The sequence below is a fragment of the Schistocerca cancellata genome, chromosome 3 (assembly GCF_023864275.1).
Source record: "Schistocerca cancellata isolate TAMUIC-IGC-003103 chromosome 3, iqSchCanc2.1, whole genome shotgun sequence".
Lineage (NCBI taxonomy): Eukaryota > Metazoa > Arthropoda > Insecta > Orthoptera > Acrididae > Schistocerca > Schistocerca cancellata.
In genome coordinates, this window is record NC_064628.1 from 740,193,167 (window position 1) to 740,210,017 (window position 16,851).

At 41.0% G+C, this 16,851-nt stretch overlaps 1 protein-coding gene across 2 annotated transcripts in view; it reads left to right on the forward strand.

Annotated features, from left to right (window-relative positions):
- Positions 1-2,836: 2,836 nt before the first annotated feature.
- The window catches only part of LOC126175743 (integrin beta-PS), a 130,744-nt gene continuing 116,729 nt past the window's right edge, over positions 2,837-16,851 (forward strand). For both annotated transcript variants that reach the window (XM_049922698.1, XM_049922697.1), the window contains exon 1: positions 2,837-2,961. The gene's annotated coding sequence lies outside the window, so the exon portion shown is untranslated. The remainder of the gene's footprint in view (positions 2,962-16,851) is intronic.

Below are 16,851 nucleotides of genomic sequence, written 5' to 3' on the forward strand. Positions count from 1 at the left end.
ATGTGCACACAAACTCTTGAAAGAACCATGAGCACAGGGGGGGGGGGGGGGGGGGAGATTTAGACAATGGACTGACAGTATTAATGCTATTAATATATATCTGCTCAATGTGAACTAATAAATAAAGCTTTGCAGTAAGGAATGTAGCGATAACAGTGTGAAGGTAGTTTAGGAAATATGTACTAGAAGAGGTGGATCAAAATTAGGAACTGTTTGCAATTTTCGCGATTTAAGCAAATTTAGTTATACTTGTGGCATAACTGAACAGAGTGTATAACACAGATATTAAACTTGCTTATGCTATGAGGTGTTTAGGAAAATGGTACAGAAGTGGACAAATTTTCTATGCTCTTATGGATTTACCTTCCCCTACAAGGTTTGAGAGGTACAATAAAATTGTTGTTCATACTTTAGAAGAAGTAGCAAATGATAGTATGAAAAATGCTCTTCAGTAAAGTGTAGACATCAGTGAAGCAATACACGTATGTCTGAAGCCATTGGATTTATCCTGGCAACCAAGAAGCCATAGCTCCCTAAATGGTGTAGTGACAGCTACCTCCTTCAACAATGGTAAAGTCACTGATGTGGAATGTATTACCAAGTACTGTCACAGCTGTACTAGTGCAACTGGAAATCGTAAATGTTTGGTTAATTTTAGTGGTTATGTTGGAGGGATGAAACTGAAGGGGTTGTGAAGATGTTTCACAGGTCAATGGAGAAATATGGTTGATATATCCATATTACCTAGGAGATGGAGACTCAAAAGGGAACTAAAAAGTTTGTAAATCAAAACCTTACGCTGACACAGAATTGGAAAAATGGAATGTGTTGGACATATCCAGAAAAGGTTAGGTACAAGATTGAGGAACTTTGAGAGGAATTTGAAGGGAATGAAATTAGCTGACAGTAAGTGCATTTGTGGACATGGTCAGCTTACAGACAGATACAGACAGGTTGCAGTATAATTATGGACCAACCATAAGACAAAATAAAAATGACCTTGAGTGAATAAAAAGGCAGTATGGGCTACCTTCTTTTATAAATCCTCCACAGATGACAGCCCAGGTTGTGCACTCTGCCCACCTGGCAGTGATTCATGGTGTGGCTAATAGAGAACTGTTACTCAGGGTGAGACCTGTGACCATAAACATTCTTTGCCATTTGCTATAACAGAAGTTATGAAATCTATATAAAATGAGCTTAGTGACAAGATAAGTGAGTGCATTGTAAGCCTCAAAATCCAAATGAAAGTTTCAACAATTTTATATGGAAACCAATACCAAAAACTGTTCTAGCAGGACTAGATACTTTGAAAATAGCTGTGTTAGATGCTGTTCTGTATTTCAATGATGGTGCAGTATCAAGGCTTCATGTTATAGACCTGATGGGAGTGCCTGGTGGACTAAATATGTATAGAACTCTAATAGCCATTGGCTGAAGGAGACACTTCGAAACAGAAAAATCAGTGTTCAAAGCCACCAAAGAAGAAGGGTAGTACTGCAAAAAACAGAAAGAAGGAAGAACGCAGGAAACAATATGAATATTGTCCTGGGATGCATTAGTGTCGTGCAAGTTTAATAGAAAAATCAAGTTATAATTGAATTTCCTGAAAGTTAAATTATTTCATGTTTTGGTGCAGTTTGGCTAAAAACTATTACAGATAGAGAGCTGAAAATTTATACAGTCTTCAAACATGCTTAACTAAGAGACTACTCTTGTGACTTAACTCTGAAAATAAAATGCTTTTTTGAAGAAAAACCCTGAATTCATTTCCATAATTTTTGATAATCTTACTTTAAATTTTTTTGTACCACACTTTTTGACAGCACAGTATTTTTTCAGTAGTGTGCTTTAAAGATAATAGTGTAAAGAACTTACAGGGAAAAATAAATCTACTTTCTTTGAATTTTGAATAATATGTGCCTATGATGTACATAAATAATTAGTATGGTTTATTTCATCTGCACCAAAGAATACAAATAAAGTAGTGTGAGATCTAAGGCTATGGTTTACGCATTAAGATGTTCCCAAAAGATGTCTTAAAATAGTAAGCATTATATGGGCTTGCAAATCATACTTTTATTGAAAACTGAGTTTTTTCAAGGTTTCCCCTGGTATTCACGGGCCAGTCCCCATAAAGAAGGCATAGTTTGTATAATAACAGTAAGGAGCTAATCAGTGATTATAAATAAATACTACTACACAGACTACTGAGGCTTTTTAGGCAATTTCAGAGCAGAAACTAGTTATGTTACTGTGGGATAATCATGTGAAAATTGTGTTGTTCTTACTGTGGGTGACGGGGCATAATCTGCACTTAATGTGTGATTACATGCATACCAGAAAGATGCAATTCATTTGATATTACATTAAAAAATTCACTAGTAAATCCTTACAACTGTATGTGAAAAGTGCATGTGACGCCAATGTACAACAATAAGGCTGACGCTACAAGTGTTGATGGCGCCAGTGGCGACCAGTTTCCCATGTATCATTTCACTTAAAGATGATTTGAAAAGAATTTGAGTTTTAATAGTTTTCGTAGATTCTAAGAATCTGTGTATGTATGGTAGCTGTTACTTGAGAAACTATTAGTTTTCAAATACTGTGACGGCTAAACACAGCCACTACGGCAAAACATTTTCTTCTTACTCCTTATTAATTTAATAACTCAAGCTATGAAGAGGATATGGTATTAAGAACACTTCGTTTTGCATATCAGGATAGTAATTCGCAGATGTCAATGCTTTATTTGTATCGAAGTAACAAATTTCCCCGTGGCGTAAAAGATAACTGAACGTAGTGCTTTTGCTGTTCGAATGTTGGCAAGACAGATTACCAATTCAAGTAGCAGACTGGCTCAGTTGCGAGAACGAGTTGTAGTGGAAGAGTGTGTGTGAGTGGGAGTAGTGGTGGGTCGTCTTAATGTTTTTTGTTTAACGTGTGAAAATAAGATCTGTGGTAAGTGTATGAATTTTGATACATATACGAAAAATAGAAAAATGTGATACGTGTACACATATGCACAAACCGAGTTTTTGCCGTAGGCCTATACATCGTATCATTGTTTTTATCTGGGATAATTATTTTAGTTTACATTCGTCATAGACACGAATATCCTGATTATTGGATAGTTTGATTATACAGTGCGGTATATATATGGAAATAATAAAGCATGTGTACCGTATGCGAAGTAATGTTTATGTTCCACTTACGTCTGATTACACAGTGGTATTTTTAAAGCTGTAATTTTTGGCCGCTGTGATAATAATTGGAACCTTTGAAAGAGTTTCTGGCTTGAATCTATGGCCTACGTCAACTTGACGCAAGAGACAACGACGTTTTACTTTGGAAATAAAGCTGTAAACTGTCATGTACAGCTGGGATGACTTGTGAGTCATTGTATCACCCACCAAATCACAAAGTTTCACTTATAAGATATTGAAATTTTAATTAACACGTTGTAGGCAGCTATAATCTTTCACGTAAAAAGATTGGACATATAAGCTTCTTTAAAGGATATTTCTAAGAAATGGTATCTGAGTCATAATAGTGAATCACGAATGATGTGTCCAGTTAGGTGACATACTCTTGACTTAGGATTCGTTGGTTGAGAACATTCAAGTGTGCTGCTTTACGGAGAGGAAGTGCGAGTCTCCCTTTTCAATACTGACAAGGCACGGAGCCCTTGCAGATCTCAACGGCAATTGGTAATCAGCATATCAGTGTGTAATAAACATGTGAAAACTGCTCTTTCTTTTCCTGTCACCCCTATTCTGCTACGGTTCCTTAATGTTCATATTGGTGAGTGTACTTTGTTCAACTTAACTTTAATTCAAAACTTATCACAAAGTTAAATTATCTTACCATCATTTGTTGTCACCTTGTGGCATGTAATGCACATCAGCTTTGTTCTGCCATGATTTTTTAGAGATTTGTAGCGGGAGTGTCACTATAAAAATAATAGTTTTTAATGGGTTGCCTTGATTCATTCTTTTTAGTAGTTCCTATTCAGTAACTGAAAGGAACACTGATTGCAAGTGTAAAGTGAAACATCAGTTTGCCAGCATGTTTTCATCCATTACTGTATGCCAAAATTTTTCTTTCATTCATGAATTGCCTTGTATTGGAATTGTATTCAATATCTTAAGAAAACTACACAGTGGCATAGGTTAGGAATGTGTTTAGTAAAGATGTGTGTACATCTGCCGGCCGAAGTGGCCGAGCGGTTCTAGGCGCTACAGTCTGGACCTGCGCGACCGCTACGGTCGCAGGTTAGAATCCTGCCTCGGGCATGGATGTGTGTGATGTCCTTAGGTTGGTTAGGTTTAAGTAGTTCTAAGTTCTAGGGGACTGACGACCTTAGAAGTTAAGTCCCATAGTGCTCAGAGCCATTTTTTGTGTACATCTGACTGGAGAGGTTATGTCTGTAAATTTGATACTACAGTAAAATTCATGAAAAGACTTTCTCTTGTAGCTTGCCTAAAACATCAGGTATCAGTATTATCTTTATGCATTTCTTTGTAGTACAGATTTTTTTTCACCCCTTACACAAGTGATACTTTATAGCTCGTCTGCTATAACATGTTTGCAATTGGATTTTTTTCATATGTTTTCAAATTCCTGTGTCCCTCTTAGTAAGTGTGGGTGTAAAATAGTCAGCAAAAATAAATTCTCAGCCTGTCAGAACCACCTCTAGGTCACTTGCAATGTTGTGTTAATATACCTACATGGCTTGATAATTACATAGCTTTTTGCACATCTTTTGATCTGTCATTCCATAGCTTAATTGAGTTAATGGTGTATGGGTAGCAGTACATTGCATCTAGCCACTTTTACTGTCTTTGCATTGATTCCGCTTGTGAATTCTGATGCCAGCTGTGTTGCATTCTACATTTTATTGTGATCAAATCATTTTATTGAGGTATTTCCATTAATTTAGCCCTTTTATTTTTCTGGCAACGAATTCAGAACTAATGATTCTCCTCCATCATGACAACACATTATATTTGGAAAAATTTAGAACATTGTTGGAGAACGTCAGCGATTAAACACAAATGCTTTGAAGAAAAAAAAACAAGAATTACAACAAAAGTAGCAGTTTTTAAAATTTTGTTGTTGTGGGGCTCCACATCCTCATTATGTTTTTAGAAGGAAAACTTGATCCAGGCAGGCCTTAGTATGTCTATTGTATGTGCCATTAGTTAATTTTGACAGCTATTTTCAAACACTTCTCAGAAACATCAAGCTTCACATTGCATTTGGCTAAATAGCCACTAGGCATAAATATGTAAAGGAACACAAATACAATACAATTGTGCACAGCATTACATCCATTAGTAATATGTAAACAGAGAGCTTTCTGTGACTATAAATTTTCTAACGATTGAATATCTAAAAATATTTTCAATAAGAGAGAGCATGTAGCAGTCAACTAGTTAGTGGAAACACAGAGTAGCCACAGAGAAATACTAAAGAATTGGGATAGAGGAAGAAAAAAAAAAGACTGCAAGAAAAGGCTTAGAATACAAGATAGAAAATTAACAAAGTTTATACTTCCATATTTATTTTCCTCCCTTCCTGGTCTTGTTATGGCCAGCATTGAACACTGGTTACGTTTTATCCTAGGTGTACTTAGTTGTAGTTTTGCTGTTGTATATCTAAAGGGAGCGGGAGCTTGGCAGTCAGAGAGATTTAGTTGGAATTTGTTTACCAAACAGGAATGCAATAACATACAAAATACAGAGAAACGGCCAAATAAAAGTAGTTTGTTATATCTAACTGATTCGTGATTATCTCTGCAGCTAAATTCGTAATTGTAGAAATGCGTAACATCTGTGGAACGGGCAGCCAAAATTGACTTCACAACAGTTTTCCAAACACTTTGGTCCCTTACCACTAATTCTTGTGTTCCGTAACAAGCACCAGGAAGTTTTGCGGTTCAGCTCAGAATGTGTTATAGGACACACACACATTGCTGCGTTTCATGCTGCATTTACTCGCTGCGTAACTTTGTACCGTAGTGGTGGTTGTAGTTATGGTCTTCAGTTCGAAAGCTTGTCTGACGCAGCTCTCCACGCTACTTTATATTGCACGTGCCTCAACATTTCCGAGTAACTACTGCAACACACACTCATATGAATCTGCTTTCTTTATTCATACCTTTGTGTCCCCGCAATTCGATTCATTATCACCTCATTGATTGCACGAAATGCCCATGTAATCTGAAATTATTCTACAGCATAACATTTCTAATGCTTCAATTCTCTATTTTTCTGAGCTGTTCATCGTCGTGTACCGTGTTTATACTTAATAAAGTTGGGTGTACTTCTTGGTTGAAATGAGTAATTGGATTTTTTCCGTAACTAAAGGAGAATGTAGTTTGTTTCATATTTAATGTGCGCTAGGGCGCCCACTCTGTATAACCAACCACCAATGTGTTCCTTCCATTGGCGATGGGCGTTAACGCTGTACTCCCACGTGCTCGCCCACTGCGGTTTCTTCCTGCATTACCGACGCTGCGTTAGCGGGACCAGTTCCTCAGCTCACAAGACAACTAAAGCAACGGGTTTCCGCTAGTCGCCAACATCTAGTTTTATAGGCTTTTTCATTGCAACTCTCCTATAAGAAAGGAAGGCCACGAGTTCTCGTTTCAGGCGCCATACTCAGTACCCATAAATGACAAAGTCCTAATGGTGAGTTCTAAACATCAGAATTTTTATTCTTGAAGACGTTTAGACATCCTCAGCATATTGGAATGCACTATATATGTATGATGAAAAATTTCCATAAATAACAAACTGGAAATCTCTTTCGTTTAAATTTTGAGGTTCACAGAAAAGTACACTTCGGAAATTGTAATTTTTTCGTACTTTGTTATTTCACTCTAGTGAGCCCAGATCATAAATACATGCGACACAGCATTATACCGACAACAGAGCCGTTAAATAGCGGATTCGTCGTACAGTCTTGGAACTGCTTAACAGCAAGAGGTGAACAGCTGCTTTGTATTTAAAGTTTATTGAAGTGAAGTCCAAAGCCGCAGTCACTGCGCTAACGTCATGAAAGTATGCCGATCAATCGCCATTGCTAGCCGGACTATTTGGGCACTGGACGGCACACCTACAGCGTTTCCACCGTAGTATACGGTTCTAAAAATATCTGCGCCCTCACAGAACCATGTTTTTAACTCGCACAGGCCAACGTTGGCGCCAACAATGTTCATCCAATATGTGGATCGATGAAATAGCATTGAAACAATGTTGGTACGAGTTCGTTGTTTGTCAGTATTTCGACCAAACATCGAAGGACGACACAGTCAGTGCCGATACGCGTACCACACAATGGCACCAACGATGTTCCCTGCCCCTACCGTTTTTAAACGGAGTTTGTAGTCATATTTCCAAGCTGATTTATCGAAAGGTCTCAGGAACAGTGGAGCAATATTATTCACGCGTAAAACCGTTACACTTGTTACACTTGTTTACGTCGTCTGAGTTGTAAATATTTGTCATGTATTATTGTTTTTCTGACATGTTCTACATCCTGGAAGACCTCCTCACTACGGATCAATTTGAAGGAAAGTTAATCTAATCTAGTGCCTGTATGAGAATTAAACTGAACATTGGCGCCGATGTGTGGGCGCTATCCCGTACGTAATGGCCAGTGTCATTGCTTTCTGTGCGCATACGCGGAACATTGAGTGGCAGGCAATGTAGCATAGTACTGTGTGGTTGAATCGCTCGTGAAGAGCCCCTTGGTCTTTCTAGAGGCTGCAGCTGTATTGTAGACGAAGATGAGCCAAGACAATTCGTTTCTGGTATCTAGCGTCCTCAGTGCTTGCCTACCATGACCCGCTGCCTACTCACAGAGCACACTGCCCGTAATGCGTGCTCCAGGGTGGTCACACCGTCACCAACTGCAAACATCATTGTGCCCAGTTTGTATATACTTCAGACGAGCCATGACAACAGAGGGAGGAAATCATATCGTCAGATGCTTTAAAGATCCTCGAAATTAACTTCTAGATTTTAGTGAGAAATTTGGTACGTGTTCTTGCTGCGTCAGAAGCTGAAAAATGCGGTTCTGTATTTCTTTATAAGGGCCTCAATTCAATGTATACTATGTACTTGCGTTTGATCGTCTTTCTGTGGCCCTTACTTCCACAGAATTATCACGAGCTTACGAAGTAACAGGCCTGTTCAGTATCTTTTACCTTTATTCAGGGGAAACGGGCCTCAACTCACCCTCCCTTCGTCGGCAGTTATGTTTAAAGTTAGTTCTAAATAACTTAACGGCGAATGTTGAAGTGGTTCCTGAAATCGACCATAGCTTCATTGTAACAACGCCCTTGACGTTCAGTGCTTCCAACTGATTGATCTTGACATCGAAGTGATATCGTAGTAGATTCCTCTTTCCGAGAAAGACATTAAGAAGCCAAATTACTTGACTCGAGAAAATTTACAATACTGATATGCAGTATTCCAATGGTCAACTGTAGAAAATATGGCAACAGATTGCTATAGGTGTAAACAAGTTTTTTTAACGTCTGCAATCTTTGCTCTCTTACAAGAATTGTCAATGCCAATTTCTTTGAGCAGCATCAAAAATCGCAACCTGACAGTGGCTCAAAATTATCCAGTTGGGCGTCGAGCTAGTTACGTATTCTTTTCTAGATGCAATGTTAGGTATGAGCAATATAAAATCTAGACATTTGTTTTATCATCTCATTACTTTCCAGAAACAATCTCTGAGACACTTTTTCCACCCCAAAATGTGCCAAGAGCTTCACTGGTCAGTAACACCTTTTCTTAGCGGTGAGGGTGTGCAGGATATTATTGTACTCAATCTTATACGAATGAACCCGAAATTCAAAGAGTGTGACGGAACGGTAACAAAAAATTCTTTCGGATACTTTTCTGACAAGGTCAGAATTTCATTGGCGAGTGTTGCTCTCGTTGACATTTTTGAACGGCGACATGTCTGAAAACCCACCCCAATAATACTGCAAAGTGCCCAGAAGGCAAGTAGGCATACCCTCTCTGCATAGCTTTGTTAATCATCGGCCGTTCCATTATGTTGTTCACGTACTGCAGTTTGTTAGTCAGTTGTTGCAACTCTGCGTCGCTTTTGGCAGGCACCATCACATCTTAGTCTCTCTTGGCTACGTTTAAATTTTGCTCATTTTTCCACTGCATCGTAAGATGGTGTGCCTCGAGTTTTGTGTGCCCATGTGTACGTTGGCCTGCTTTGGGAACGCCCAGTGCATTTTATAATGGATGTGTCCACTTCCATCTTAAACTTCGCGTTGCCTTATGGAAGCAAAAGCAGACTGATTTTATGCCAAAGAAAAAACAAATACGAATTGATGGTGGTTTGCTTCGTTCATATAAATTTATTTTCCGATGAATGTTTTACTTTTTGCTGGGTGACAGAGTGGGTAAGAGGCAGCCTAAGGTACGAGGTTCGGTGTTCAACCGCTCCTACGATTTTTGTTGTTGGAAGTATTGAGATCTCCAATATCATCTGCCAGTCATCTCAATATATAACCGTAAAAACTATATAGAAACTAAATAAGTGTTGTAATGTGCTGTTCTCTCGCTGGTAATGAATGAATGAATTATGTGATACACCGTATCATTGCGTCACGGGCCGAAGCCGACGACCGGTATCGCTAGGTTCAATTCTGCCCTCAGCCGGCTTTTTGTCACTTGTCGCTTCTTTCACCACTGAGAATCATCTGTAAATGTGAAAATTGGTAAGCTGTACAATGGTTCTGAGTCTACAGTAAACTGTGCAACCTCTGTAGGTGGCTGGAGGAAGGCTTTGGCATACCGCTTCAAATAAAACCTCACCTAGCAAAGCACTGCAGCCTTCAGGTTGACTTTTTAACCTTTATTTAAAGAAATGGAAACTAGTTCTTGGTTTCATGTTTTTTCCCTGAGTAGTCTTCTTCAAACGATTTTGATGTGGCAGTTCGATGGGTAGAAACTGGGCCAGCAAAAGGAAGCAGTGGGAGCACGAACAAACAAAATGAATTAATCATATAATCTAACTTAACATCTACAATAAGAATAATATTTCTATCAGTGCAAAATTGAGATTGTCGCCGATTCACCCGGAGTCGTTCTTGACCTAAGAACGGGGGCACTGAAGAGACTGGAACAGTTGGAACGAAAGACACTCAGGAGCATTTTGGGACCCAGAACAACAGAAGATGGTGGATTTGGAAGACGAGCGAACCAAGAACCACATACCAAGATAGAATCTCCGACATCAGGAAAAGGAGCGTGTTCTTCAGACATCCTTAGAATGGACAAGGGGAGTTTAATACAGCAAAACAATACAGTTTGTGCACAACAAGAGAACCAAAGTACGCTGAAACCTAGAGGTACAAAGGGATTTGGAACAAACGGTAATACAGGAAACGTAGATAGGCAATGATTTTTAAATTAAAAAAATAGAGCTTTCACTAGTTTCGAAGACAGAAATTAGACCCAGAACAAAATCGCCATGAACAGAAGAGCGAAAAAGTTTGCGAAATATGAAAATGAAAGAATGTTGGAGGAGAATCGAAGTTGACGCTAATAACGTCGTCCTCAGATGGCCAAAACGAAAGGAAGAAACGGTTTGGTTTAAAAACCGATCTTTGTCGTCATTGTTCATGCTGCGGCTTCACAACTGACTGGACAACCTTGGTCACTGTTATGGTGCTTCGACGTAAAAACCTCACACATACTCTAGGACTCTACGTTGAAAAACGTGCTTGCTGGGTAAGTTGTGTTTAAGACAGGTGGTGTACGAGCTGTTATGGACAGATCGAAATTGTCTGGTTTTTCTTTTCAGTGATTCAGTCTCCATTTTTAGCGAGCTCAGCGTGTATTCAATCATCTCTACAGCTTAAATTTTGCTGTTTTTTATCATTGAGAGCTGTGCGAGGCGATGATTTAGTTGTGTCAGTACCCAGATTTCTCCCTTAGTGATGTGCTGAAACGCTATATCATTCGGAGACAAGGTGAACGTGAAACAGTAATAGTTCGTGAGCAATAGGGAGTCTTCCGTTGACTGACGATCAAGCACCATGTTCTACATCGCCTTTGTTGCCTCGTTCCTGCGAGTTTTCTGCATGGTGGTAGAAGCAGCACACACACACAGCTCACTACAAAATGCTGCTTCATCAGCGTGGGTGCGGCTGCATCGGAAATACCGGAAGTTTTGCATTAGTTTCTTGCGCGGAAACCCGTGACTCATCGCATCCGCAGCACCCACGACTTGGTCTACCCACCTTACGTCTCTTCCAAAGATTGTTAACGTACATTACCATCAATTACTGTATTCTTCCGTCACGCATCATCACTAGTGATCCGCATTTGTTCTGTATAAATGTTGCGGAAGCTCATCTGATTTATCATATAGTTTTTTAGCTATAACTTTCTCAGGTTTAAGTATATGACGAACCACCTCCTTAATACGAATATCTTTGGTTAAACTTTACTGTGACTTATTGATATCCAATGATTACTTTGGAGTAACCTGTGGCCCTCTCAGAAAACCAAAACACTATTTCAGTACATGGCTCTTAGTTTTTCGGAGGTTTTTGACTGTAAAGATGAACGAAATAATAAATGTGAAAGTAAAATAAACGAAAAACTACTACTAGTGGTCACAGGTTCCTTTCCTATCGTGTTACCTAGTATGTATGACTACACTTTGAAGGAACAGAAATGACGTCAAATCTAAGGGAAATACTCTTCAAGATTTTCTGCTACAGTGACGCCACTTTGACGTTACACGCAATATCGTCAATCGATGCGGCAGGCGTATTTAGATGTTTTGTATTGTAACTTGCAGTACGCATTTCAGAAGCATGGCGCATTAAAGATCTATCACCAACATGTCAACACTATCATTGAAAGTCAGTTAATAACGTATAAACGATACAAGCCTTCAAGAGATATAATAAGCAAAATGGAGACCAAAATTACATGACCAAGCGCTAGCTTAATGTATATTGTCGTGGTGTAAGGAGTCTGAGGATGTAGGTTCGCATCCTGCTACATGTTTTTCCTCACGTTACCGTTCTTAACATTCTGGGACTTTCTTATGAATGTGATACAAATCCATTTGCAACATTCGATGTTATTTAGATTTCGGATTGATTAGAGAACAGTGGATGAAATAAGTATTTGTCGATTTCAGAGTGTGTGGTTAGGCAGAAACCTAAAAAAAGTTTAAACTGCTGCGTCTGAAATGGGCAGCAATAAAATTCATATTTGCCCTTCTCAGAAATATTTAGCTATTTATTTCCGAGTATGTGGCAGTTTCCGGGTGTGTGGATAGACAAGAACATGAAATGGCAGCTTAGACTGCTGCGGGTGAAAAGAAGAGCAGTAACATACATATTCATGCTCGTCGCAAAGTGGATTCCTAAGGTTGTCGATAGTGAGTGCGACGCGAATATATCACGTTTGCAGGAAGTCTTGAGACAAGTGTTATCCCAAATGAATCTAAAATGTGCAAAGATCATATAGCAAAACAAAACAGTATTTCCGGTCATGCATTGTGGAAACCTTTGGTTGTACAGATACCTAATGGCAGTAGCACAAAATACCCACTACACCACATGGGTGCATACAAAATTGAATGTTTTAACTGTGACTGTTTTTACATAGGTCAGGCAGGTAGATCATTTGAGATTAGATTGAAGGAAAACACACAGCAGCAATAAGGGGGGAAAACCTCCAGCAGTAGCCAGCCACCTACAGAGGCCTCTACATAATAAAACAAGTATCAGCATTCTGCATATCAAACGTAAATACTAATATAGACGCCCTCGAAACACTCCAATTATACAAATACCAAAGAAAACTTGAGTATTTGCGAAACCGTTGCCGTTTACTTCAACACGAGTAATATGTGTAATCGGCGATAAATGGTCCAAGAGTATGGCGAGAAGCCAGGCGCCCTTAATTCACACAGCGCGTGCGCAAACCCGTATCTCCGCAACGAGAGAAGATGGAGCTGTTACAGCGTTCGTCGACCCGTGCCGTGTGCCAGCGCACGCGCCTGCAAGCGGAAGCGGTTTTTGTCTCTCCCCATTTTTATGTGAGGCATCTCCATGCTCTTGCCTCTTCTGTTTGCTGCTACCCCTCCCCTCGCCCTACACACACACACACACACACACACACACACACACACACACACACACACACAGCGTGCACGTGTGCCCGCGTGCCCCTTACCTTAACACGCGGAGTATTTAGAATAGATAAAAAGAGATACTTATGTGACAAATTGTCACAGGTGCACCGTTTCTGCACCTACATGTTCACGAAGGTTTCGACAGCGGTGATGTTCGAAGATGGTGTTCGGACTGCCATGTGATTGTTTTAGACATGTTGCTGAGAAAATAAGAGTTATATGGAGGCTGACCGACAACTACTCTTCCGACAAACTATTCGCGAATAGAACTGGAAAGGGCGGAAAATCGTAATAGTATCTGAAGCACCCACCACTGGTTTGCGAAGCATAGATTAAGATTGTGCACTAAATACTACAGTCTTCCTAGCATGTACATTTAACGTACATTATTTTCTGTATTATTTAGACAGGTCACTTGTGGTCTATCCGGTCGGTGAAACTACTTCAAACTGGCCTACGAAACTACCCACGCTACAGACGATGGACGTCGCGCGAGGCTTTCACTTTTTCGCGCGAGCTGTTAGTCCTAGAGAAAAAACGAATATGACCTTTGTGTTGGAAATTTAATGTAGTTTAATTTTGTACTGCGACATGTTTCCGCGGAGGGGGGGGGGGGGCGGGGGCGGCACAAGTCCATATGAAGTTTTCTGTTCGGAATCGCTATCTCCCCTCAAAGCTTGTTCATTTCCTTCTGTCTCATCCTATATGCATGCTGATTTCAGCTAACAAGGTTTTGGAATGAAGTCACCTGCAATTCTCCCTACCTTCCAAATTGTGCAATGCCCCCGTCAGAAATCACATGCGAGCTCAGTGGTCAGTGATATCATGTATGACGAAACGTAACAGAAATAATGATTGACCTATACTGATAGATGGTTGGACAGTACACAATAAAATTAAGATTAACTGTTCAATTTTACACTTATCGTCTGAATTTTCATCCCTTTCGGCCATTAAAAAAATCTGCTTTAGTAAATGAGAGAAATGCACAACATCGGAGATAAATATGCTTTTTGGAGCTTGATCTGTTAAAGTAACTTATCACATGACATTCATTTGAACATGGCTGTTAGTGTCTTCAAGAACTTGCACCTGATTGTGAAGTTATTATTGTGGGTTATTTGGCGAATATGTTCCAGTTGCTACAAAATTCCACATCCTGAAACATGTTACGCATAAAGTTTAATTGATTCATAATTATGTCTTGTGTGCAGAACTTGAAGCTTTTTTGTAAATATTTCTGTGTTTGCTACCTAGGTTACACTTTTGTCCAGTATGTGTTCCCACTAAGTTCAGCTAACACACTATCATCCTACATTTCGCCAGTGTGCAGTTGGTCTGGGATTTTGTTGTGCTTGATTGTTGGACAGGTGTATTTGGGGGAAATATTAGAATGAGTCGCGTAAGTATCTGTATGCTCGATGGGATAAAATAAATTACTCACTACCTTAAGGTAATTTCAACGCCTCGAAAAATACTAGCAATTTCACTGAAGCTAACGTGGCTCTCAAAAAAGAAGGCCAGGACTGCAAACCGAGAGATCTTATGGCCGAATATGTGCCTTTTGCCACACTGAAATGTGAGAGCACCTGTATTTAAGAGGTCGAGTTGTGACAGTAAATTTTCGACCTCCCTACCTCAGCCAGTAAGCATGGCGCCACCCGAAAGGGGTTATGCGTGTTAAAATCTGCGAAGAGTAGGAAAGGTTTAAGGAGTTGATCAAACAATGCAGCCAATATGTTCAGGCTTACTGCACTATTTGGAGAAAGATATACATTGCAGACAGTTATTTCCTGCGTCGTCCTTATCTTGGCAGCCACAGCTTCTAGAGGGTTTTGAAGGGACACAGGTTCACTACATACTGAGTTCAAGAAATAGACGCAAATTCCACCTGACACCACTATAGTTGCTACGGTTCCTGTAATATCCCTTATAGCTATGGAGGCAGGGGTCCTCATTGCCGGGAACCAGGTTTCGTGGAGGGCAATGCAGAAAGCAGGTGTAAAGCCCAACAATTGCCATAGCTCATCCATGTGGTGGAAAAATCGCCGCAATTCCACTGGACGATTACGTGATTGTGAGACTGAAGGCATGAAACACTCAATGAGGCAGTCTACGCCTCAGGGTCACCTGCTGCCACCATATGAGTACCTGAGCGATCGACATCCATTTTGTCTGGGGGCCCACCAATATCTAGGTCCTCAGCAGACGCCAGAATCTCCACCTCATCCTCAGACACGGTAGGAACCTGGGACGTGAGTGACCCAAGGGATCCCTTCGTGGTGAGAGGAGCCAAAGAAGACTTACACTTCTCCAGCTGAGAAGTGGGGATTGATGTCCCCGACAGGACGGTTGGGGGAGGGGGGGGGGGGTTGCTCCTGAAGTAGGCTGTGCAGGACCAACAGGGAGGGAAGTGCCCCTCCCCCCACCATCACAGGAGCAAGTGGTGTCTGACAGCTCAGAGCCAACTGTACGCAGCAGAACGGAAGATTGTAGAATGGTTATCGTAGCGGCGGCGTAGTTTGACGTCGTATGATGGGATGTAGCCTCTCATTTTCCCTTAGCCTCAGTGTAGTTCAGTGGTCCAGGGTCGTGTATTCCATTGTTTTACTTTCTTTCTGGAGAATCACACAGTCTGGCGACCAAGGTGAATGGTGCACTCTGCAGTTGTCACAGATGACAGGCGGGGCACAGGGAGTATTGAGATGTGAAGGACGTCCACAATCCTGACAGGTGACTCTGGAAGTACAGGGGGAAGACATATGGCTGAGATTCGAGCACATAAAGCACCGCATCAGGGGACAGATATATAGCTTTACGTCACAGCGTAAGACCATCACCTTGACTTTCTCGGGTAATGTTCATCCTTGAAGGCCAAGATGAAGGCACCAGTGGCAACCTGATTATCCCTCTGACTGGTAGACGCGCCGGACGAAATGGACACCTCGCTGCTTTGAATTGGGGCGTAGCTCATCGTCAGACTGCAAAAGAAGGTCCCTGTGAAACATGATACCCTGGACCATACTTAAGCTCTTATGGGGCGTGATGGAAACAAACATCCTCCGGTTTGTCATAGGCGAGTAGTGCCAGTGACTGGGCAGAGGATGCTGTTTTGAGCAAGACAGACCCTGACCGCATTTTGCAAACCATCTCCCCAAACTTGTCCTCTAAATGCTCCATAAAAACTGGTTTCATTTACAAGAAAGATTCCCCATCAACTCTTGTACATACGAGATACCGGGGTGAATAAGCTTCACTTTCACTGCCATCCAGCCTGGCGTTCCTCCCATGGTGTGGGGGGAGGGGTGTTCGGGGGGAACGTTTTGTGGTCGTATTTGTTAGCATTGAAGTTAGACTTTGACCTCTTAGAGACTGCTGGTGTTTCACCACCGGCATGAAATTACGTACCACGCTTCATGGCGTGTCATCCACCCTGATGCCACCCACTCCGACCAGGGGCCCTCCCCAAGAGCGCCATCCAGCCGCAGCCAAGGCCACCTGGCAGGATAGCAATTGCCGGAGTCCCGATGCCCTAGGGTGACGGCATCTACTCCTTGGCATACGTGGGGAGTTAACGGCGCAGGCATCAGCAGAGCGATCCGTGTGTGGTCAAGGGGCTACAACCAACAGGGTACATTGCGGCCCCACCAC